This window comes from Haematobia irritans, chromosome 3 (genome assembly GCF_050003625.1).
Source record: "Haematobia irritans isolate KBUSLIRL chromosome 3, ASM5000362v1, whole genome shotgun sequence".
In the NCBI taxonomy this organism is placed as follows: domain Eukaryota; kingdom Metazoa; phylum Arthropoda; class Insecta; order Diptera; family Muscidae; genus Haematobia; species Haematobia irritans.
Window position 1 is genome coordinate 172,748,353 of NC_134399.1, and position 25,221 is coordinate 172,773,573.

A 25,221-nucleotide genomic window follows, 5' to 3' on the forward strand; every position below is an offset into this window, starting at 1 on the left:
TTTATATTTCCCAATTTTCAAATATGCAATAAATCAAATGTTATGTGTTACGATTTTCCAAATAAAAAATGTACTAGACCTCATCTTCCGATATCCGGAATTGCAAAAATTTCGTTTGGCGATGTTTTGTAATTATTTTTTTTTTTTAATTTTCCACAACTTAATGAAATTTTCCGTATCTCAAGTATGTCTTAAAAATGTTATGAACAGATCGTAGATATAGAGCTCAATGTGAACTAAAGCAGAAGAACATTTTCGTTCGATTCGCAAAAATAATACGAATGTGTGGGTAAAATGGTCATGATTTTGCTCCTATTATTTTTTCTTTACTTTTAGATGAGTTTTTCTTCTATGAGATGGTGAAATTTTAGTAAAAATCACAAAAAGTGGAGTACAACTTATTTGAATTTTCGCACGAGCAGTTCATTTTTCCCATCGAATAGTTTATTTTTATGTGTGATTTGCTAAAATTTCTATAACCGATTTGACATTATTTTATTTCATGAAAATTATATTATTTTAAGTTAGTTTTTCTTTATAATTATCTTTGAACTTCCTACAGCGCTAAAGACAATTTAACAATTTTTAGCTCAACTTTTTTCCTTCAAAATAAAAATCTATTATATCGAATAAATTTCTTTCAATCTGACAAAAAGAATTGACTTATTTGTGTCAAACTGCAATTTGTACAAGATTTTAGTTAACATTTACACCTACATTTTCATTCATGGTGGATTTAATTTTGTTTTTTGGTGCATGTATTATGAACCATGTGCTTATTGAGTCATTTCGCAAGGCAACTACGTCAAAGATGCATACAAAACCCGTAATAAATAAGTACATATTTTTGCATCGCTGTTGTCAAATGGTTACTCTCTCATTCTCTCTCCGTTAGACTCTCCCATATATAATAGACATTTCCTTTTGTTGTTTACTTCCACTTGGAAAAAAACGGTAGAGTTGTATTTGGCTACCGGATACTCGTTAACTAAAGAGTAATTACGGCGTCGTATATGAAAAGAGAGAAGGAGTGTAAAACCATAATATCTCTCTGTGCGTTTTCTTTACGGCCCAAACAAAGCCAAAATACAAGCCAAACAGAGAAACAGTCGTTTTTCATTAACTCGAGTGTAAGCACGTACGTACGTTAAACGTCCGAGTATAGACGATTTGTGATTTTGTCCAGGAGTTCAGGAGAAAAATCTCAACAACAAAAAAATCAAAATGAATTTCGGATAAAAAACGCAATGTTTCCTTATCGCTAAAAAAACCAAACGAAACAAAAAAACCACACGGGAAAAATAGCAAGTGAATAACGAAATGTTTACCAAGGGCCAAGTGTAAGAAGTAAAAAACGAAACACCGAGAAAGGTTTACAATTTGGAGTTTTATTAACCAGGCCCTAATGGAAATTGTTCAACTATAAATTATATAAAGGTGATTAGCATAAAATATTAAGTTGGAAAAAAGATTTCCCATTTTTTTTTTTGGGTGATAATAGTTGGCTTATAAGAATCTTGTAAGAAATCCCAAGAAGGCAACAACGATATGTAAGAAGAAGCAGTGCAAAGTGAAAAACCAAAAAGAAAAAAATTAAGAATTCTATATAGCCCTAAAATATACGAGTGTGGGTGTATGTGTTAGTGTGATTTTGCGAATGTTGCGAGAAGAATAAACCAATAAGAGAGTATGAGTGTTGTACAATTATGTATGTGTGTGCGTGTTTCTTTTTGCCCCGAGTATATTACTAAAATAAAATAAAAAGCTACAAAATAAATGAAAGAATATTTTATAGTTTATCAAAGCATGAAATAAATTGTGAGTAATAAGAAACAAAAAAAGGATTTTTTTTTATAAATATTCACATAGAAATCTGGAAAAATTATAAATACAATTTATGTGTCATATCCTTCAAAACAGCAGAAATTTGTTATGGTTCCCAAGCTGTGGTGTAATATCAGAGGACTAGTGTTTAGTTGTTGTTTTTCCTTATTAGGGGAGTTTTTTCTATTTTCATTCATCCATTCTGTCATATATTTCATTTCATGGCCTGCTGTTATTATCATTGTTGTTTTTGCTGTCATCCCTATACCCCTGCCTGTTTCATCTGCAGCAAATATTTTACAGATTGCTTGTAAAATTTTCCTTACTAGTATTTTTTTGGTTTTTGTTTTTGTACAAAAAAACACAGTAGTTGTTTCGTAACATTGTTGTTGTGATTTTCCAGTTTTATAACGCATCGAGTGTATTATGGTGCTATGCTCATTCATTGATTTTTCCCAACCAACAACTCCTCTATATAAATTACCAAATAAATACATGTTGCCCAAATATTTGAAAAAAAATGTATAAGAAATGTGCCACAATGTATATACCTTTCACAAAAAAACATTTAATGCCAAATATATTTATCTACTAAATAAGTTATACCGGTTTTTCACTTTTGTTTTAACCATATCAAATATAATGTGAGGTTATGGCCTTTACTTGGAGAATTGAGTAAACCACATTTAACTACAAAAATGTACTCTCATTCTCTTACCTCACTTTAAACTCTCCCTCAACCCAAGAGCTTCTATGTAAAATGCAAAGAAAAGAACATTTCAGATATACTACCTATAAGAATTTCAATGTTTACTTCTTTTAAGATATTCTCTACTTAAAACTACACTGTTTGCTTTTAATTTCCTTTTATTTGTTTTCTTATTTGATTCCTTTTGGGAAGATATGTGTGTTTCACTTGTCGTTTTATTGGATTATATTAAGGCAAAAAACACCAACAGCAGTAGCAGCAACAACAACAAAAACATCCCATAAAAGACACCACGTTCATATGACGTTACTCTGTGAATACTTTTATTATTCTCGGCAAAGTTAATGCGTGTATGAGTGTGTGTGTGTATGTTTTATTCTCACCATTTTTAGATGATAAATGATGATAACTCTCTTTGATTTTTTTGCTCATTATTTATGTCGCTCTCGAACTCCCTTCCCCACCTCTTTAAGGGCACACTAACAACAGAAATAATATCAGTAATAGTGAATTATTGTTACGTTCAGAGTGCGAGTGTAATGAGAGTTTTTTTATTTGTCATTCCATGCAACATGATGCCAGATTTTTTTTTATTTGGCACTTGTGCCGAAAACTCTATATTTTAGAAATAATAAAAAAGAAATACGACCGTATGTTTCACCTAAATGCGGGTTGTGTATTCTCCAACATGCACTTAAAAAAAGTGCCAGTATCCATCATGAACTTCGTATGTCACTAAAGACATTCTTGCATTATTGAACTCCAATTTTTTCCTTCAAACTTTAAAATTTTCTTTAACAAGTGAAAAAAAAAATAATAATTATGTCTAATAAATTTTGTTGAATTAGTCGAAAAATATTTACTTATTATTGTGATATCGGCGTGATGCCAGCGTTTGTAATACTGTTTAGTTAAAATTTTCTAAAAATATTCAGGGACGAAAAAGACTGCTTTTCATATGTTTGGGTTTAAAAATTATATGTTTGGAATTCAAATTTTTTAACACAATATTTTTAAGTGCATGCATATAATGTTCATAAACTACACGGTTGAAAAAGACTGTTTTTCATATGTTTGGCTATAAACATTATATGTTTGGAACACAAATTTTTAAACACAATATTTTTGAGTGCAAGCATATAATGTTCATAAACTAGCATAACATGTTTGGGACATATATGTTAATATGTTAGAACATATTATGTTTGGGACATAAAATGTTTGTAAATATAATATGCTTGAATGCAAACATATATTAATTTAGAAATAGCCTATTAACATATATGTGTTTAGTAGCTTGGAGCGCTATTTAACAGGGAGCGATATTGAATTAAGTTGGTGGTTGTTGCTTGTTATTACAAAATTAACATTTTATTTTTCCTTGGGCAATTGATCAGCTACTTCTTTGATCCTTACAAACTGTGTGGTCCGCTGTTCGAGTCCCCGTCCGGCAAAAGGTAAAATTAAAATAAAAAAAATCATAAAATTGAATAATTTCTTCTACAATGTTTGTATTACAGAAAAAGGTGCTAAGAACTAAAAAATCTCGTGGAAGTGAGAAAGATGTGGGGAATATACAATTGGGCAGAAACAACATTTTGAGCATTCAGGTCGAAAACCTATGTTGTTAGCACCTATATTACCTGTTTATTTTCATAATTCATTATGATTGTAAATATATAAATAAATAAATAAAATTTTGAGCACAATATTGTTTTGGAGAATATTTTTTAAGCATATAATATTTTTGGGTGCAAAATGCTTCCAAACATATTATATGGTCACATAATAACATATTGTTTTTTGGAAGACAACATTATTGAATTTGGATGCAAAAATACAAAATGTTTGGAACTTAGACTACCCAAACATATATTGTTTAGACCAATATGCTTTTAAACATATTATATATTGGAAGAGATCAAACATATAAATGTTTGGGCAATACCCACAAATGTATATGCTTGAAGCAAAATATGTTTGGGAGTATATGTTACAGAAGCGATTTTTTATGAGCGTGTAGGGACATATATGTTAATATGTTAGAACATATTATGTTTGGTACATAAAATGTTTGTAAATATAATATGCTTAGATGAAAACATATATTAATTTAGAAATAGCCTATAAGCAGATATTTGTTTAGAAAGAGAGACCTTGAGAGTATGTTGCAAGTAAAATAATGGAAGTAACCAATTGACGCTTTAAAAATGTAGAAAATTCCATTAAATTTTTTTTCTACCAGTGTATGCTTTAAGGTGAAACATAATATGTTTGAATAATACAAACAATATTTTGTTTGAACCAATCCTGAAAATATATATGCTTGAAGCAAAATGTGTTTGGGGTATATGTTACAGAAGCGACTTTTTTTTGAGGGTGTTATATCGTTATTCTGATACCGCTGTCTACACATTTTGGACCAAGGATGAAAAATGGGATTTTCAAAAAGTAAACAACTGACCAACCAAAAACCACTCTTTTATAATATTTTTGTTTATAATTTTATATTTAAATATATATGCAAAGCATGGACAAATAAATTTAGCCATTTTCGCAGGGTGCGAACTTTCAGTCATTTAAATTAAAAAAAATATATGCAAGCGGATACCACCAACCTAAAAATATCGAACAATTCCTTATGTGGAAGCCATCTTGTAGCTGCATATTTAAAACCCCTGAAAAACCTACAATAGATTATTTTTATAGCCGATTTAACTTTATTTTAGTTCATGAAAATTAGTAAATTTCAGTTCAACTATACCAAATGTGAGAAAATTTTTCATGAAAAAAAATGAGAAACAAAGTTTTACACAAATGAAATACACATTTTTTTTGCTTAAAGCCTAGTACTAAGATCACGTTTTCGCACGAAAAACTGTTATACTCCATATAAAAAATGTTAGCGCGGAATAAATGCGAAAACTTTGTTTTAAGTATATTCAGACATATATTTATACAACCCTGGATTTTTCACACGAAAAAATAGGCAGGCATATTATTTCGCATAAATAAGTTAACATCCCTGAGTTTGAGACCCTATTTACAGAGATAGATAAAGATATTCGTTTTTCGCAGAAACGAACTTAGTACTAAGCACAACATAGAAAACGCATTTCTCCGATATAAAGTTTTTCCCTTGTCCAAAAGTCGTGCTAGTAGTTACATTTTATTATTTTTTTCAAAATTTTCCATAGCTCAATGAAACATTAATTTGTTTAAGTAAGTCCCAAATCTTTTTATGAACTAAACGTGGGTATAAAGTTCAATGACCGTACACATAAGTTCAATATGAAACTTCACTTCGTTCTTAAAGTGAAAACTAAATCAGCAAAAAGGCATAAAATTATACATATTTGTTGCAAATTTTATTACAACTTGACGGGGAATAGCCCAAAGCAAATTTTCACAAAGTTTGTATTCCTTAAAATGGATTATTAAAGAAAAGTAATCGTGAAAAAATACGACTTTAGCGGCTAAACTCGAACTTAATACCCACCTTTACTATAAAACAGTTTACTTTTTTCGGTGTAGTATCTACCTTTAGTGGATACCTCTGGACAAATTTGGCAATAGTACACTGAAAAAAATATTGTCGTGAGGTCAAAGATTTCATGTCTTTAAAATACGAATGCAAATTTTGCTTAGCATAGAAGACGCATTTCTTTAATATATAAGCTTTTTTCCTTGTCCAAAAGTCAATAAACTTTTCAATGAAGTCATATTGTCCTTATAATTAAGTGGTATCACTTAAAAATTGGTGTCATAACATGAAAGAAAAAATGTTTCGGCTAAGGTCAACTTGACTTTAATAATTCAGAAAAATTCTTTAAATTTAATGAAATTGTCTTTAAATTTGTTGTCTTTTTGCGTCTTGACTACAAAGCAAAAAATCATTCAAATATAGGACAAGTTTTTCCACACTTTATTTTAAAGACGTTTTTTACTTGAAGCATAGCATAATTTCTACTGGAAGTCGAGTCTTAATTTAGAAAATAAAGTTGTCGTTAGCTCGTTTTTAAAGGACTTTGATAGCATATGAAGGAAAAAAGCTGAAAAAGCGAAAAATTAAAATTTGCTTCCTAGAAGCAAGTACACAAAACCCAAATCTAAAAGAGAATTGTGTCTTAAAAGTATCCTTACCTGTATTTTCCGCTTCTTTGGCTCGGAATCAATACCAAAATTAAAGACAAAATCTTTGGAACCGGACATGCTTCTTTTTTCAGTGTAGGTTTCCACACGCAGAGAAGAAACATGATTGCCACAATCATATTCGAAGAGCAAAATAATATGATAGGAGCTATTTTTGCGGCGACCATGTACCATTTTCACCTGCAACCATGTTGGCTCAGTGAATATGGTTTTAAGAAAAATAAAATTTTCCTCATCTAAAATGTTATTATATTGATAAAAAGAATTTTGTTTGAATCAAAAGAAAATGGTCACGGTCTAAAATGTTATGGCATTCGTCAAAAATGGTTTCCTTTCAGTTAAAAGAATATGGTCACAACCTAAAAAACTTTTTCGTCGTCGAAAAAAAGACGCCACTTGAGAAAAGAAAACGCAAAATGAACTTTATTTATTGGTTTTTATTTATTTATACATTAAATCATTGTTTATTTGTATTTATAACATCACATATTTTTGCACACTTTATTTTGGTTTAATTTCAACAATAAGTAATCATTTCATATTTACTTCGTGCTCATCAAACGTACAAACGCAGACATCATGTAACTGCAAATAAAAATTAAACCATATAACAAAACGCAGAACAAAAAAAAAACAGGTACATTTTTTCAATTACCCTTCCCTCTTTCGCACTTCTGAATAAACACACGACTGACGCGCAAAATGACAATCGTGTGTACCTGGTAAATTTTTCGCTGAAAAAAAATTTAAAAATTACATGGTCACGAAAACAATGTACATGGCCTTTTTGGCCATTTAATGGTTCTATACTTGTCTATACGTAACCTATAAAAATACTTTTTTCCCTGCAAGAAAGTAAAAAAATTAAATGGTCAGGTACATGATTTTCGCGACCATATAATGGTCTCAAATTCTATCATTTAAATAAATCATTGTTTATTTGTATTTATAACATCACATATTTTTGCACACTTTATTTTGGTTTAATTTCAACAATAAGTAATCATTTCATATTTACTTCGTGCTCATCAAACGTACAAACGCAGACATCATGTAACTGCAAATAAAAATTAAACCATATAACAAAACGCAGAACAAAAAAAAAAAAACAGGTACATTTTTTCAATTACCCTTCCCTCTTTCGCACTTCTGAATAAACACACGACTGACGCGCAAAATGACAATCGTGTGTACCTGGTAAATTTTTCGCTGAAAAAAAATTTAAAAATTACATGGTCACGAAAACAATGTACATGGCCTTTTTGGCCATTTAATGGTTCTATACTTGTCTATACGTAACCTATAAAAATACTTTTTTCCCTGCAAGAAAGTAAAAAAATTAAATGGTCAGGTACATGATTTTCGCGACCATATAATGGTCTCAAATTCTATCATTTAAATAATAGAACATGTTTGCAGCATTTGAGAACCATTTAAATGCTTATTGCCAACATATATTTTTCTCTGCTAGAAAGTTATTTTTACAAAGACAAAATACATGGTTTTCGCGACAATTACATACTCTACACTCAAAAAAAAGTTTACTTGGATCCAAAGATTTTGACCTTCCTTTAAGGATTTTGGTATTTATTCCGAGCCAAAGATGCGACTTCTTTAAAATAAAGACGTTTTTAGGGACCTCCCTGGCTTTCACTCTAGGATCGATAAAATTAAAATTGGATACAGATCTCATTCATCGAATTTTTATTCTCTGTTTGCGATATATTAATAAAGGTATTCATGTACAAACAAATTCCAGTTTCAAAATCCAAATTATGCCAAGTACTTCAAAGTAAAAACTGTTTTCTTAATGGTAAAAAAACTTTAAACCAAAGATGCAATTCCTTAAAATAAGTCTTAGCCTATATTTGAAGCATTTTTATCTTAAATTTAAAAATTCAATATGTCAGTTGAGTTAAAACGATTTCTTTAAATTAAAAATGTTTTTCTTTATTTTAAGGAACATTTGCCTTACTTCAAAGATCTACAACTTCAACAGAGGGAAATTTCAAAATTTGTGTCCTAAATTTAATGAAAAAAAAATTTTGAAGCAAGGATTATAAACTTTCTTTTAATTAAAATTTCATTATTTTAAAGAATTTTGTCCTTAGTCCTAAAATTTAAGTTGCATAATCTTCCATATTAGGTCAATATTTTTTTCAGTGTAGAAAAGCATTAAATGGATGCGGCAACCATGTCCAAATATGTTTTTTCTGTGCGTGCATATTTGGGATGTTTCATTATATGTGGCCGGTTGTAAGACAATTCATGGTTAAATTATAGGCCAAACTGAAACTCGAAACGTGCGTCAGCTCTTTAAACCAGCGTTGGAAAAAAATTACAACTAAAAAATCAACCTTTATATCCAGTGCTTTTTCATTACCATTCCACACCAAATTGGAGAAAGATTAGCAAGGCCGTATTCAGGGGGGGGGGGATGAGGGGGATCAAACCCCCCCCCCCGAAATGAATGAATATTTTTATATAAATAAATATATATTTTTAGCTGCATAGAAAAATCTTATCGAAGATGTTGAAGAAAAGCTGGAGGTTTTATTTTGAAAAACGCTTACCTATAAAACTTGCACAAATCATAGAATACCAGTTGAAAAGCCCGTCAAACGACGGTCGAAAAAAACAAATTGTTTTGGTTCTCGCACCACAAATTTCATTTTTGGAAAATGTCTTTCTGCTTTTTATTTGTGTTTGTTGTTCTTTTTGTGAACATGACTCGCTTTGTTTAACCATAGCAACAACAACGAAATAGCCAAACACACATGTGTAAATGAAATGGCGCAAAACCTGCGAAAAGAACCTGCCTAATTCAGCGATGGAAGCACTTGGAGAGTGCAATAAAGAGATATTTCCAAACGTGCATATTCTTTTAAAAATTTTGGTCAATTTGCCAGTTACTCAGGGATGGAAAATACAATTTTTAAGAAAGTACAAAAAAAGGTATTTTTTGAGCGGAAAGGTACTTTTTACAAAAATTTCACTGGAAAATTATTGTCAAGAGACTACATTTTAAAGAAAATAAAATGTTGACAAAATTTTCTATATAAATAAAATTTTGACAAAATTCTGTAAAAAAAATGTTGCAAAATTTTTTCTATAGAAATAAAATTTTGCAAAAATTTCCTATAGAACTAAAATTTTTACAAAATTTTCAATTGAAATAAAATTTTGACAACATTTTCTACCGAAATAAAAAATCGATAATATAGAATCGCATTCTTTTTTCGACTGAAAACATTCTTGAAGATCAACAAAATCCTGTTTTTGACTATGTCTTTTACAAAATCGAGATTTTCTTCCCACATGAACATGTCTGTTTTGCCATATTTGTAAAAGACTATTAGCAAATAAGGTTGATAAAGACTTTCTCAAAATATTAAAATATTTTGTCAAAGATATTGTACCATAAATCTGATATCGACTCAAAAATGTCTACACAAAAGGTACTAAATCATTCGCGGGGGTACTACGGTACTGACCGGGGTGAAAAAGTATTGAAAAAAGTACTATAGTACTGCACTTTCCATCCCTGCAGTTACTACGTACTCATCCGAACTTTCATTTTCAACAATGAAGAGATTAAAGACGTATCTTAGAAATTCGACTAGCGAGAGTAGACTCAATGGATTGGCATTAATGTCGGTTCATCGCCGAATAAATGTGCCGACTGAAGAAGTCATTGATTTATTTGCTGCCCAAAAAGCCCGTCGGCTCAATTTAATATTGTAAAAATATTGTATACATACCTATGCATAAATAAAATTATCTAGACATGAGATTATATGAATATTTTTTTGAACCCCCCCGAATTAAAATCCTGGCTACGGCCTTGAAGATTAGCATATACGGAATTTGTTGAATTTATTGTTGAATTGAATATTTACTTGGTTATGTGATATCGGCGTAATGGCAGTGTTTGTAAAACTGTTTAATTAAAATTTTCCAAAAATAATCTAAATTTTCTAAAATAACCAACATTTTTCTTCCTGATAGGTTCACTGTTTTTTCAGAGTAGATAAAAAAGAGCGTACACATCGAGAGAGTACAATTATTCGCATTAAAATTTATTATTTGAATAAAGTAACCGTAAATTTCCATTCGAAAATCGAACATAGCATGATCTACACTGAAAAAAAAAAACACAGTGAACCCGCTAGGAAGACATCTTTTGGTTAATTTTAGAAAATTTTGTATATTTTTAGAAAATTTTAACTAAACAGTATTACACACTTTGGCATCGCACCGATATCACAAAATAAGTAAGTAGTTTTCGACAAATTCAAGAAAATTTATTAGACATACTTAAGTTTTTTCACATGTTAAAGAAAATTTTGTAGTTTGAAGGAAAAAATTGGAGTTCAAAATTGCAAGAATGTCTTTAGTGACATACGAAGTTGAAGATGGGCGCATTATTGGTAAAATTTAAAATTTTTAAGAAATTCTGAACTATTTTGTGGGAGACACTATTTTAGTTAATCGTTATGCTTCATCTGTGTATAATTTTATTCATTTTTGTTTTAGTTAATTTAACTAACGTACGCAAAAAAAATACTAAAATCATGGAAACTTCCTTAAACTGTAATAATTCCATGAAGTTAAATCGGCTTTAGTGAAATATAGGGTTCACTTTTTTTGAGTGTAGTGATCCCAGTAACATTTACGTTAGAATGCTTAATGTTACCCACACAAACATCGATCGATATTGATCTGGCAACATTCCTCAACACCGCTCTCACAGGTTAACGTTTTATTTATTTATTTTTTGTTTGTTAACTATACTGACGTTCTCTTTGCTTGAAGCAACTCTCAAGAAATCTTTTATTTATCTTTGATTTAGTAGTGTATCAAACGACGTGTCTATATTTCAACGTGTTTTTACGTATTACGCTAGTTTACTTTTATTTTTATTTCACAAAAAGGTTTGTACGATGAGTTACAATCATCGAAGAATGCCGTCTCATAAGTGTGTGTGTGTGTGAATGAAAGTAAAATTTTTTGTTTTATAAAAATAGACCACAAAAAAAATCGATACACCTCTCTTCGTATTACCTCAACGTAAAAACAAACACACACGGGCCAGAATAGAAAAAAAAAACAACACCCGGTGAATAGTAACAGCGGCCAATCAACCCTCTTTGAAGGTTAGAAGTATTAACACAAAGTGAATTTCAAAGCAGTTCGCTCGCTCGTTCAGCAACAGTGGTTGGCAAAAGCAATATTGTGCATTTATTTTACTTTTTGTTTATCTCATTTATATCTGTTACAATTTTTTTTCTTTTACTTTTCTATTTTGTTTTTATTTTTGGTCTCAATATGATTTTTTTTCTCTTTTTTCTCGTAGTCGTTTTTTGGGGGTTTTTCGTTTTTCTTTCTTCTAGGCTTTATGAATATTACCAATGCAGCAATTTTTTGTGACGGCGGTAAAATTCAACCATGCGTTTGCTTGAATTGCCTTCGTCCTATACTCTTCTCTTACCTTCCCCCATAGTATGGCCTTTCGTTCGTGTTCGTTTAATTAACATTCATAACGTGTATAATTGCAATTACCCCATTGCCTTTGAAATGTCTACCTCCTTCTCTTGAAACTCTTAGTTTGGTTAGTAAAAATAGAGAGAGATGTTCTCTATCTCCCACCTTTATCATTACAAATCTCCTATTCTAACACACTTCGTACGTAGTTTTTTATACCCACCACCATAGGATGGGGGGTATATTAACTTTGTCATTCCGTTTGTAACACATCGAAATATTGCTCTAAGACCCCATAAAGTATATATATTCTGGGTCGTGGTGAAATTCTGAGTCGATCTGAGCATGTCCGTCCGTCCGTCTGTTGAAATCACGCTAACTTCCGAACGAAACAAGCTATCGACTTGAAACTTGGCACAAGTAGTTGTTATTGATGTAGGTCGGATGGTATTGCAAATGGGCCATATCGGTCCACTTTTACGTATAGCCCCTTATAAACGGACCCCAAAATTTGGCTTGCGAGGCCTCTAAGAGAACCAAATTTCATCCGATCCGGCTGAAATTTGGTACATGGTGTTGGTATATGGTCTCTAACAACCATGCAAAAATTGGTCCACATCGGTCCATAATTATATATAGCCCCCATATAAACCGATCCCCCGATTTGGCTTGCGAGGCCCCTAAGAGAAGCAAATTTCATCCGATCCGGCTGAAATTTGGTATATGGGGTCAGTATATGGTCTCTAACAACCATGCAAAAATTGGTCCACATCGGTCCATAATTATATATAGCCCCCATATAAACCGATCCCCCGATTTGGCTTGCGAGGCCTCTAAGAGAAGCAAATTTCATCCGATCCGGCTGAAATTTGGTACATGGTGTTAGTATATGGTCTTTAATAACCATGCAAAAATTGGTCGACATCGGTCCATAATTATATATAGCCCCCACATAAACCGATCCCCCGATTTGGCTTGCGAGGCCTCTAAGAGAAGCAAATTTCATCCGATCCTGCTGAAATTTGGTACATGGTGTTAGTATATGGTGTTAGTATATGGTCTCTAACAACCATGCAAAAATTGGTCGACATCGGTCCATAATTATATATAGCCCCCATATAAACCGATCCCCCGATTTGGCTTGCGAGGCCTCTAAGAGAAGCAAAATTCTTCCCATTCGGTTGGAATTTGGTACGTGATGTTAGTATATGGTATCCACCAACCATGCAGGAATTGGTTCCTATCAGTCCATAATTATATATAGCTCCCATATAAACCGATCCTCAGATTTGACCTCCGGTGCCTTTTGGAGAAGCAAAATTCATCCGATCTGCTTGAAATTTGGTACGTGGTGGTAGTATATGATATTTAACAACCATGTCAAAAGTGGTCCATATCAGTCCATAATCGTACATAGCCCCATATAAACCGATCCCGAGATTTGGTTTTGGAACCTCTTGGAGGAGCAAATTTCATCCGAGTGAGTTGAAATTTGGTACATTGTGCTAGTATATGGTCGTTAACAACCATGCCTAACTAGGTCCATATCGGTCTATAGTTATATATGGCCCTCAGATAAATCGATCCCCAATCACACAAAAATTGACCATATCAAGTTCATAATTGTATATAGCCCCCATATAAGCGACCCCCATATTTCAATTCTGGCTCTCTACGTACAAAAAGTCCATATCGATTCGTAATTACTTGTAGACTTAACTATACATAACCTTTTTGTCTAATATATACCATGTATGGACTAAATCACAATTTAGAAAACGATGTTAAGAAGTTTTAAGATACCACAACCCAAGTAATTCGCTTGTGGATGATAGTCTTTCGTAGAAGTTTCTACGCAATCCATGGTGGTGGGTACATAAGATTCGGCCTGGCCGAACTTGCGGCCGTATATACTTGTTTTTCTTGAGATATTCTCTACTGTGTCCCCAACTTGAAAGGTAATGACAGTTGCCTTTTGTTTGGTTTTGTTGTTGTCGTTGTTACATTTTCGATTGTCTGGTAATGTTAGTTGTTTTTGTTATAGGCTTTAATGCAGTTGTGCGAGAAATTAGTTTTGTAGACTTTAATACCTCTTCATTAGTTTGTTTCCTCTACTATTTCCTCCCCAATATGATTTCTACCTGTCATGTCAATAGCTGGCTGACCTAATGTCCGTTCATTGACATTAAATTGGAATGGAAAGACAGCATTACTATTTGACATAAAGTATTGGAAAAGAAAAAATGTTTTCGTATTAACCACAATGATGAAATTCAAATCAATGGTTGTTGTAAATTTGCTACAAATCAAAATCATTAGAATCGTATCATTTTAAGTTCAGAAAAGATGTGATTGAATCGTAGAATGAAGCCGACGAGTTGCATCGCCGATAGTTTTTTGGATGCCAAAGTCGCAGTCGTTTTTGTCGGCTCTCAACGAATGAAGCATTGCGGAAATGACGAGCAATTTTTATCCAGAGTACATTTACTTAAAGGTATTATCTTAAAGTCAGGCAATTAATTTGTTTCAACAGTACTTTGTACTGTGCCCATAATAAAAAAAAAAAAAAACAACCACAAAAATAGTTTTTGGTTTTCTAACTCCGCCTTACATATATTATGTATAGTCCGAGGTTTATAAATTCCAAAAGTAATTTATTATGAGTAATTGCGATTATAACATTCGTTTTTTTTTTTTTAATTTCCATGGACAAATGGATCCCTTAATATTGTAGTGAATATCAAAACGTCGACTTTTTAAGTTTGTAAAAATTTGAAATGGTATATTTCGGTCTTTATTAAATCTGGCGACAATACAGACCTAACAGGGAAAAGGAACGTGAATTTGTTTGTAATATGAAAAATCGTTACTTTTAATTCTAAATGAACTTTATCATCTTCAAAGTAAACTCCTCCCTATATTATACACTTATGCTAAAGAAATTTGCTGAACAATCCCTCGAAACAATCCCCCAAACATTTGCCCTTTCCGGTATAGCCGTCATAGCCATCTTCGATTTAATTTTTACTCCCTAAATCGACTAGAAACGCGTTCTCTGTATGAAACCGATCCATTTTTGTTGGCGAAGGTTGACACAAAATTTTTGACAGCTGAATCGACGCAAATTTTTCTACTTGGCATAGGTTAATATCTTTTAAAATATTAAATTATAATATGGGAACCGCTATGAAATGAATCTTACGAACACTCTTAAAATCAAATTTTCATTTTAGTCATATATGTTGTACATGATTTTTGATAAATTATAACAGAATCGTATTAGTTTTGTAAGTATGGGTGAAAGATTAAAAATTTCGGCGGGAAATGGGAACAATTTGAAGGTTGTTTTGAGCTTTTAAGAGATCACTGATTGGTGAGGACATTTCATGCGAGATGAGCCGACTTAATTGGCAACGATGTGGACTGACCAAATATCGTTGAAATCACTCTAACATCCGAACGAAATAAGGTTAGGTTAGGTGGCAGCCCGATGTATCAGGATCACTTAGACTATTCAGTCCATTGTGATACCACATTGGTGAACTTCTCTCTTATCACTGAGTGCTGCCCGATTCCATGTTAAGCTCAATGACAAGGGACCTCCTTTTTATAGCCGAGTCCGAACGGCGTTCCACATTGCAGTGAAACCACTTAGAGAAGTTTTGAGACCCTCAGAAATGTCACCAGAATTACTGAGGTGGGATAATCCACCGCTGAAAAACTTTTTGGTGTTCGGTCGAAGCAGGAATCGAACCCACGACCTTGTGTATGCAAGGCGGGCATGCTAACCATTGCACCACGGAATAAGCTATCCTCTTGAAACTTGGCTATAAGCTATCCTCTTGAAACTTGGCTATAAGCTATCCTCTTGAAACTTGGTTTTTATTGATATAGGTCGGATGGTATTGCAAATTGGACCATTTCTAAGTGTAGCCCAAGTATGAACCGATCCCCAGATTTGCCTTGCGCAGTCTCTTGGAAGAGCTAATTTCAGCCGATTTGGTTGAACTACGCTACGTGGCGTTAGTATATGCCCTCTAGCAAGCATGCAAACAATTTGTCCATATCGGTTCATAATTACACTGAAAAAAATATTTACATGATATTAAAGATTACGCAACCTAAATTTTAGGGACAAATTTCTTTAAAATAATGCAATTTTAATTAAAATAAAGTTTATAATATTTGCTTCAAAATTTTTTATACCCTCCACCATAGGATGGGGGGTATATTAACTTTGTCATTCCGTTTGTAACACATCGAAATATTGCTCTAAGACCCGATAAAGTATATATATTCTGGGTCGTGGTGAAATTCTGAGTCAATCTAAGCATGTCCGTCCGTCTTTTGAAATCACGCTAACTTCCGAACGAAACAAGCTATCGACTTGAAACTTGGCACAAGTAGTTGTTATTGTTATCCGACCTACAGATGGTATTGCAAATGGGCCATATTGGTCCACTTTTACGTATAGCCCCAATATAAACGGCTGAAATTTGGTATATGGTGTATGTATATGGTTTCTTATCACCATGCAAAAATTGGTCCACATCGGTCCATAATTATATATAGCCCCCATAAAAACCGACCCCCAGATTTGGCTTGCGGAATCTCTAAGAGAAGCAAATTTCATCCGATCCGATTGAAATTTGGTACATGGTGTATGTATATGGAGCCACCGTGGTGCAATGGTTAGCATGCCCGCCTTGCATACACAAGGTCGTGGGTGTGATTCCTGCTACGACCGAACACCAAAAAGTTTTTCAGCGATGGATTATCCCACCTCAGTAATGCTGGTGACATTTCTGAGGGTTTCAAAGCTTCTCTAAGTGGTTTCACTGGAATGTGGAACGCCGTTCGGACTCGGCTATAAAAAGGAGGTCCCTTGTCATTGAGCTTAACATGGAATCGGGCAGCACTCAGTGATAAGAGAGAAGTTCACCACTGTGGTATCACAATGGACTGAATAGTCTAAGTGAGCCTGATACATCGGGCTGCCACATAACCTAACCTTACCTAACCATGTATATGGTTTCTTATCACCATACAAAAATTGGTCCACATCGGTCCATAATTATATATAGCCCCCATATAAACCGATCCCTAGATTTGGCTTGCGGAACCTCTAAGAGAAGCAAATTTCATCCGATCCGGTTTAAATTTGGTACATGGTGTTAGTATATGGTCTCTAACAACCATGCAAAAATTAGTCTATACCGGCTCATAATTATATATAGCCCCCATATAAACCGATCACCAGATTTGGCTTGCGGATCCTCTAAGAGAAGCAAATTTTATCCGATCCGTCTGAAATTTGGTATATGGTGTATGTATATAGTTTCTTATCACCATGCAAAAATTGGTCCACATCGGTCCATAATTATATATAGCCCCCATATAAATCGATCCCCAGATTTGGCTAGCGGAAACTCTAAGAGAAGCAAATTTCATCCGATCCGGTTGAAATTTGGTACGTGGTGTTAGTATATGGTCTCTAACAACCACGCACGAATTGGTCCATATATAATATAATAATTATATATAGCCCCCATATAAACAGATCTCCAGATTTGACCTCCGGAGCCACTTGAAGGAGCAAAATTCATCCGATCCGGTTGAAATTTGGTACGTGGTGTTAGTATATGGTCTTCGACAACTATGCCAAAATTGGTACATATCGGTCCATAATCATATAGAGTATTACCACAACCCAAGCAATTCGATTGTGGATGACAGTCTTTAGTAGAAAATTCTACGCAATCCATGGTGGAGGGTACATAAGATTCGCCCTGGCCGAACTTACGGCCGTATATACTGGTTTTATTAAATTTAGGATACAAATTTTGTAAATTTGCATTCCTCCGTTAAAGTGGCATGTCTTTGAACTAAGAAAAAATTTCCTTAAAATAAAGAAACACATTTTTGATTCAAAGAAATCATCCTTAAATTAACTGAAATATTGAATCTTTAGATTTAAGATAAAAAAGCTTCAAATATAGGCTAAGACTTGTTTTGAGGAGTTAGCGTCTTTGGTTTAAAGTTTTTTGGAATTAAGAAAACATTTTTTACTTTAAAATACCAGTTATAACTCGGATTTTTAAACTGGAATTTGCTTGTACGTGAGTACCTTTATTAATAAACCGCGAAAAGAGAATGAAAATTTGATAAATGAGAGAGATTTAAAGCCAGATAGGTCGCAAAAAATTTCTTTTGTTTAAAGAAGCCGCATCTTTGGCTCGGAATCAATATCAAAATCCTTAAGGGGCGGTCAAAATCTTTGGATCCAATTAAACTTTTTTTAAGGATACTTTTAAGATTCTCAATTCTCTTTTAAATTTGAACGCATACTTCAAAATAAAAAATGTTCTTAATTTAAAAAGACACTTTGAACCAAAATCTTATCCTATATTTGAAGCCTTTTTATCTTAAATCTAATGATTCAATATTTTAGCTAATTTAAGGACGATTTCTTTAAATCGAAAATGCATGACTTTAAGGAAATTTTCATTTAGTTCAAAGACATGCGACCTTAACGGAGGAACGCTAATTTACAAAATTTGTGTCCTAAATTTAATGAAAAAAAGCTGAAACAAAGATTATAAACTTTATTTTAAATAAAATTTCATTGTTTTAAAGATATTTGTCCTTAATATTTTGTAAATTGCGCATCCTAAAATTTAGGTTGCTTAATCTTAAATATCACGTAATACCAAAATCATTGGTGTGAAGAGAATATCTTTGGAACCCGGCATGCTGCTTTTCAGTGTAACGATGGTAACGATGGGGATAAAATCGAATTTCTAAATGCTGACAGGATATTAACAGTCCTCTCAAATTAAGCAAAAAAGAACTACATCGAAATGGAAAACCCTTGGACAAAATTCACTACAGTAGTATTTTAATTAAAGGAACGCATTTATACTTTGTTTTAAATAATTTTTCCTTAAATTTTCATCCTCGTCTTCAATGAATTTTCCTTTATTGAAACTAAGAATTTAAAGTTAGATAGGAATTTTTTTAATTTTTTTTTAATTATGAACAATGAATTACTAATGGTTTTTTTTTAATTTAAAAATAATCTCAACTTTTGCAAAATAATTTTTTCTGCATAATAAAATTTTAGTATTTAGTCATACATTGCATATAAAAATGTTAAGTATACCAATATCATTATTAAAATAAATCTCGAGAAATTTAAGTTATTCATATAAAATTTCAAAATTATGGCACTACAGTTAGGATTTTGATGAATTTTGATAAAGATGAATACAACAATAATGCTAAACCCAATTAAACTTAGAATAATATATAAAAATTAGACTTTAAATTGAAAGAAATTTGATACGTTTACAATTATACAGATTTGTTTTTTTTTTCAACCATGCATATATCTAATAATGACCCAGAGCTCGCATATCATAAGAAAAAAATTAAATAAAAATAACAATAAATTAAACAAAGATATAAGATGACTACGAATGTTATGTTATGAAATATTTAAACATTTGTGAGAGATGACCAGTTGCAAGGTCAGTGTCAATTGTGAAGTAAGAGAATACAAATGACTTCAACGATGAACATGAAAAATAGGCGTAACTGAGACAAGGATGGATTGTTTCAAGGACTTGTCTAGACTATGTATTTCATATTTAAGTAGTAGTGTAGGAAGGCAAATAAAAGAATATGCCCTTTGATTGCTTCAGAGGTTAAGGGACAGAATAAAAGTGAGAAGTTTCGTAATATTTATGGTTAATAATTCTAATCTGATATGATCTCTTGGTATTAAAATAATATGACGAGCTATGTAGATAAACAAAAAAGTAAATTGTTTTATGACAAAAAATGAAATATGCCATGCAAAAATTTAACTAAAATTATGCAATTTTTGAGATTGCCATTGCCATTAACTACACTGAAAAATTTTAGGATGCGAAATTTACAAAATATTAAGGACAAATTTCTTTAAAATAACGAAATTTTTATTAAAATAAAGTTTATAAACTTTGAGTCAAAAAAATTGTTTTCATTAAATTTAGGACACAAATTTTGTAAAATTGCGTCCCTCCGTTATCGTAGCCTGTCTTTGAACTAAGGCTAATTTTCCTTAAAGTAAAGAAACACATTTTTGATTTAAAGAAATTATCATTAAATTAATTGAAATATTGAAACTTTAGATTAAGATAAAAACTCTTCAAATATAGGCTAAGACTTATTTTGAGGATTTACGTCTTTGGTTTAATTTTTTTTTAGAATTAAGAAAACATAATTTGAAGTATCCGGTATAATTTTGGCTAAGACTTATTTTGAAGATTTAGCATGTTTGGTTAAAAGTTTTTTTTTTTTTTTGAAATTAAGAAAACATTTTTTAATTTGAAGTATTTGGATTTTTAAACTGGTATTTGTTTGTACGTGAGTACCTTTATTAACAACCGCGAAAAGAGAATGCAAAATTGATAAATGAGATCTGTATCCTAATTTTAATTTTATTGGTCCTAGATATAAAGCCAGATGGGTCGCTAAAAAATTTCTTTATTTTAAAGAAGCCGCATCGTTGGCTCGGAATCAATACCAAAATCCTTAAGCGAAGGTCAAAGTCTTTGAATCCAAGTAAATTTTTTTTGAGTGTATCATTTTCAAAATTCTACGTTCTACTGAAATCAAAAATGAATTAAAAGTAAAGAAAATCATGAAATTAATTGCTCCAATTAGTTTTTTTCAATTGAAATGGCTTCAATTACATAGAAAAAAAAATATCACCAAAATATTTCCAACTTTGATTCATTTTCAAAAATATTCAATAAAAAATTTAATTGATTCAAAAGATTTTTTTTTGATTAAAACAAAAATTAATATTCCGAACGGCGTTCCACATTACAGTGAAACCACTTAGAGAAGCTTTGAAATCCTCAGAAATGTCACCAGCATTACTGAGGTGGGATATCCACCGCTGAATAACTTTTTGGTGTTTGGTAGAAACTGGGTTTGAACCCACGACCCTGTGTATGCAAGGCGGGCATGCTAACCATTGCACCACGGTGGCTCCCATATGGTCTGTAACAACCATGCAAAAATTGGTCCACATCGGTCCATAATTATATATAGCCCCCATATAAACCGATCCCCGGATTTGGCTTGCGGAGCCTCTAAGAGAAGCAAATTTCATCCGATCCGGTTGAAATTTTGTACATGGTGTTAGTATATGTTCTCTGACAACCATGCCAGAATTGGTCCATATCGGTTCATTATTATTTATAGCCCCCATATAAACCGATCCCGGGATTTGACCTCCGTAGCCTCTTGAATGAGCAAAATTCATCCGATCCGGTTGAAATTTGGTACATTTCACTAGTGTATGGCCGATAACAACCATGCCAAAATTGGTTTGTATCGATCTATATTATATACAGCCCCCAAATAAACTGATCCCCAATCACAGAAAAATCACGATTGCCACTCGAGCCAAAAATAATCTACCAAAATTTTATTACCGTAGAAAATTTTGTCCAAATTTTATATTTCTATGGACAATTTTATCAAAATTTTATTTCTATAGAAAATTTTGTCAACATTTTATGTCTTTAGGAAATTTTGTCAAAATATAATTTCTAAAGAAAATTTTGTCAAAAATTTATTTCTATAGAAAATTTTGTCAAAAATTCATTTCTATAGAAAATTTTGTTAGAATTTTATTTCTGTAAAAAATTTTATTTCTGTAAAAAATTTTGTCAAAATTTTATTTTTATGGAAAATTTATGAAGAATTTCATAGTTGGAGAGGAATATTTTGCAAAATCTTCCAAAATATCAAGAATTCTACCAATCTACCAAACAGTAAAAAATCTGACATTTTTAGTAGACTCGTATTCATAATGATATATAGCCCATAAAAAGCGACCCCCCATATTCCAATTGCCGCACAAAAGTTCATATCGGTTCGTAATTATTTCTTCCCTATATATACCGGACAAGAACTGAATATATACGTATTTAATCGATCTTTCTTTTCTCTACTAAATATCCCGCATGGACTAACTTACAATTTAGAAGATGATGTTAAGAAGTTTTAAGATGGCCTGGTATCGACCGCAACCCGAGCAATTTAATTTTGGATAACCATCTTTAGTAGAAGTTTCTACGCAATCCATGGTGGAGGGAATATAAGATTCGGCCTGGCCGAACTTACGGCCTTATTCTTGTTTTTAATTTGTTTAGTTGTATCAATAAATTTTTTATTTAATTAAGTTTTCAATTTCAATCAACTTTTTAATTGGAAATATTATAAATAAAAATAAATAAGTTTGCAATGAAGTTTATGTTAGCATCAGTTTCAGAACAGATTTTTATACCCTAAACCACATAGTGGTCAGGGTATAATAAGTTTGATCGGCCAAAAAATGTGCCTACCTGAAATATTGATTTTAGGCCCCATAAAATATATACCGATCGACTCAGAATCGCCTCCTGAATCGATCTAGCGCTTGGTGTCCGTCCGTCCGTATGTCCATGTATTTGTTGTTCACAGGATTCCGGTCGCAATTATTAACCGATTTGGATGAAATTTGGTACAGGGTGTTGTTTGGGCACAAGGACGAACGCTATTGAATTTGGAAGAAATCGGATCATATTCAGATATAACTCCCATATATATGTATCGCCCGATTTTCCCAAATTTGGCCATAAAAACCTTATTTATTAAGCGATCTTACTCAAACTTGGCTTACTCTAATCTTTTATGGTACTGACAATATGTGTCAAAAATAATCGAAATCGGTTCAGATTTAGATATAGCTCCCATATATATGTATCATCCGATTTTGCCAAATTTGACCGTAAAACCCTTATTTATCAACCGATAGTACTCAAAGTTGGCTATATATAATCTTCTATACCTCTAACTGTATGTGCGAAATTTCATCGAAATCGGTTCAGCTTTAGATATAGCTTCCATATATATGTATCGCCTGATTTGGTCAAATTTGGCCGTAAAACCCTTATTTATCAAACTATCGTAACCAAAGTTGGCTAAATGTAATTCTCTATAGCACTAACTGTATGTGCAAAATTTCTTCGAAATCGGTTCAAATTTAAATATAGCTAGCATGTATATGTATCGCCCGATTTTGAAAAATTTGCCCATAATAACCTTTTTTTGACCATAGGGGCCTCATTTATTAACTGATCGTACTCAAATTTTACACAAAGTGACCTTCTGTGGTATCAATCATACCTGCAAAATATTGTACAAATTGGTTCAGATGTAGATATAGGTCCCATATATATGCGTCGCTCGATTTTCCCAAATTTGACCATAATACTTTTATTTATTAACCAATGTTACTCAAATTTCAAATTTTGATGTACTAGCTGATCGTATTTAGACTTACATGTAGCTCTTACATAAATATATTGCCCTATTTGCAGAAATTTGGATTTATTACCCACAACTAATTGACGGATTTCCTCTTTTTTAACAATAGACTCAATATTAGTGGCATACTAACTCTTTTGGTGCAAAATAAACTATAGCTCCTAATATTAGATATTTCAGCTCAGATTGTGACAAGACACCCATAAACATGTACCCCCCTTTATGTTCTCCAAAACCTATACCAATGATACTCCAAAACCTATACCAAAGATACCCCACAAATGCTTATGTTTACTAATTCAGTAGGGTATGATATAGTCGGCCCCGCCCGACTTTCTACTTTACTCACTTATTTTATATAGAAACATATATATTATTAAATGTGTACAAAATTAGCCTAACATTGATTTTTGTAAGTTTAAAAGAAATCGTCGAGAACAAGTTTCTTAAGCAAACTTGAACAAATTGTCGGACATGGAAAAAAATCCTTAACACTGCGCTACAACCTCCTTCACAATTTCAAGAACTTCTGAGGACATTAGTTGGTTTTTATAAAAATCGGCCCACTTTTTAAATTCTTTTGTTCATTTCAATTGAAATATACCCGCTACATGTGATGAGGATGTAATGCATTTTTTTTTTATTTTAAATATATACATAAATTATATTTATCTTATTTGATATTTGTTTGTAATCTGTTAACCTGTTTCCTAATATCCTCTTCTCTTTTTTTGTTTTCAGTGTTTCTGGCATATACAATGTAAAAAATATATGTGAGCCTAAAGGAGTAATTCCATATCCCCAATAGCCTAGATACAAAAGGCAAAATAATAATTGAGTGTAATATCCAAAAATTAAATAAAAAAATCAACAAATAAGCAAATATTTAAAGCCTAAAAATATTTGCTTTATAAATGCAAAAAAACATAATCGTAAAAATAAAACCACCATACCATACGTTAAATGTGCAATATTAACCCCAACTGTTTTGTGAAATAATACCGTCTATCTTATCTATCTTTTTCTTGATAACACAAAAATATCAAAACCACCCAGATAATCGTTAAATTAAGAATAATAGAAAATTGCTTTGCATAATAAAAAAAAAGAGAAAACACAAAAAAATTATAAAATTTGCTTAAGCTATATTGTAAATAAAAATAACACAAAACAAAAAAATTTTGCGAAAATAAAAAGAAATCCAAAGCAATTTGTGTCCATTTGTGTAGTTGTATTAGTGTGTATCAGTGTGTAAACGAAATTGTAGAGAAAACATAATTGAATGAAAATATCCTTGCTTGCTTTCTAAATGTTAACTCCTCAAAATAAAACAAAAAAACAAAAACATCAACAACATCTGCTATTGTTCTATTTAAATAAGTAAAAAAATAATTGCTATATTTTAAAAGAAAATACCCTAAAATATTACAAATCTACAAATATTCAAATACAACGACAAACAAAAAAAAAATGAAAAAACTCAAATGTTTAATTATGCACATCTTAAATTCTTTCTATCACCATTGAATCTTGGTCTCTTGGTATTTGTCATCAATTATTGCCGACAATTCCATTATTGTGTTAACTCTTCTCTAATTGAGAATTGACATTTAAACTAAAACAAAAAAAAAACAAAAACAAAAAATATTATTGAAATAAATATCCTTGGCTCTTATTAAATTGGA

General features: G+C 31.8%; 1 long non-coding RNA gene across 1 annotated transcript; it reads left to right on the plus strand.

The window, feature by feature from the left end:
• Positions 1–983: 983 nt before the first annotated feature.
• LOC142230610 (uncharacterized) lies at positions 984–24,778 on the plus strand. The gene is made up of 2 exons (XR_012720748.1): positions 984–1,437; positions 24,278–24,778. It is a non-coding gene; the product is annotated as an uncharacterized LOC142230610 (long non-coding RNA).
• Positions 24,779–25,221: the final 443 nt, after the last annotated feature.